This window comes from Lupinus angustifolius, unplaced genomic scaffold (assembly GCF_001865875.1).
Source record: "Lupinus angustifolius cultivar Tanjil unplaced genomic scaffold, LupAngTanjil_v1.0 Scaffold_116_13, whole genome shotgun sequence".
NCBI classification, from domain to species: Eukaryota; Viridiplantae; Streptophyta; class Magnoliopsida; order Fabales; family Fabaceae; genus Lupinus; species Lupinus angustifolius.
The window spans coordinates 1-452 of record NW_017724972.1 but is presented as its reverse complement, the minus strand read 5'-3'; positions in this window follow the sequence as shown (position 1 = coordinate 452).

Genomic DNA, 452 nt, shown 5'->3' with positions numbered 1-452 from the left:
CAATCCTTGGATGGATGGCTCATGCTCCTAACAATTTCTTTTTAATGTGGTTATGTATTTCTACTTCTTCTTTTATTCTAAATTTGAATTTTAATCATTCAGGTTAGTGATTTGGTTAATTTTATTTGTTTGAGAAGTTCTTAATGCTTTTTTTTAGATTGATCACCTAAAAAATGATTTCAAGTCATAAAAATTACTTGTCTCAAACACTTTACAAATAAACTAAGAAGTAGTTGTACTACGTAGTTTATTTTCCATGTTAATCATGCTTTTCTTAATATCTTATATTCATTACTACTTCAATATTAGAGTAGCCAAGATTAGGGTGTGACAACCTAGTCTCTTTGTGGACGTAATATTGTTTAGTAATAAATATAAGTGATCATCATTCTACCATTTTAGGACATACACTAAAAAGAGGATTTTAGACCTTGGTGTTTGGAGTTAATCAA